Here is a 1,165-nt window from a genome sequence, read left to right as displayed (position 1 = left end):
CGCTGACTGCAAGGTAATGGAAAAAAAATCCCTTATTCTTCCCCATGTCTTGGGTTCTTCACTGCTTAGCAGCCCTTTGCACACTGCTGCTGTGGTTGTGAGATGTTGAGATCTTCAACAGCGTGACACCGACCTCTGGCAAGGCCTCGAGGAAGAAGTGGCTTACAAATGAGCTGTCACGCTGTCGTCCCATTAGTCTTTCTCCTTTATTTTTTTTCATAGAATCTTAGAAACTTGAAGGTTGGAAAAGATCTGCACAATCATCAAGTCCAACCATCAACCCATCACTACCAGGGCCCCTCATGGAATCATTATGGTTAGAAAAGACCTTCAAATATTCAAGTCCAATTGCCAGGACGTCACCACCATGCCTACTGAGAATCACAGTTACCCAGCATAGAAAAATACACCCAACCAGAGCTAAATCAAAGCCTGGACACTTCAGCAACATATGCTTTGCACAAAGTGTTTGGATGAGCCCAGATCACCCTGTTCCTTATTTATCTGAATTATTTATCTACTTTTTCTCCTTAAGTGCTCATTTGCTCCTCCCAGCCTTGGGGCAGAATCATCCCCAGGCTCTGCATTTCAGTGTTGTCAAGAGGAACAACATTCCTGGGGGTTTAACAACCTGTGGGACCAGATGCTTGAAAATATATTGGAAAAGAATCCTATTTAAAGAGGGCAACCAAGTCATTCTTTATGTCTCTCACTGTACAGGGACACTTCCCTAAGAACACCATGGAGGTGAAGATAGCAAGCTTTTCCCCAGGAAAGCTGGGGAGGGACTTTTTATAAGGGCAGGTAGTGATATGACAAAGGGAAATGGTTTTAAACTGGAAGAGGGTAGATTTAGAAGGTAGATTTAGCTGTGAGTGAAAGCAATGGGGGCTGAAGGATGGGGATGAGGGGAGAGCCACAAAATTGCTCTGAGGGGATCAGGGACGGAGGTGAGGGAAAGGGTCAAGAGCTGAGGGAAGAAATCAGGGGACTGAGGGAAGAAGCCGAAGGAAGGGACTGGAGCCTGTGAAGGAAAAATCTGTGAGAGAAAAATCTGTGAGGGAAGGGGCTGTGGAGAACAGAGCTGAGGTCTGTGAGGGAAGGGATGATGGAACGCAATAGGGGCTGAACTTCATGTAGGAAGGGGCTGAGGGACGGCAATGAG

This window comes from Lagopus leucura, unplaced genomic scaffold (genome assembly GCF_019238085.1).
Source record: "Lagopus leucura isolate 7727_CA_CO unplaced genomic scaffold, USGS_WTPT01 Super-Scaffold_100008, whole genome shotgun sequence".
NCBI lineage: Eukaryota > Metazoa > Chordata > Aves > Galliformes > Phasianidae > Lagopus > Lagopus leucura.
The sequence above is the reverse complement of the archived record's forward strand: the minus strand, read 5'-3'. Positions refer to the sequence as shown.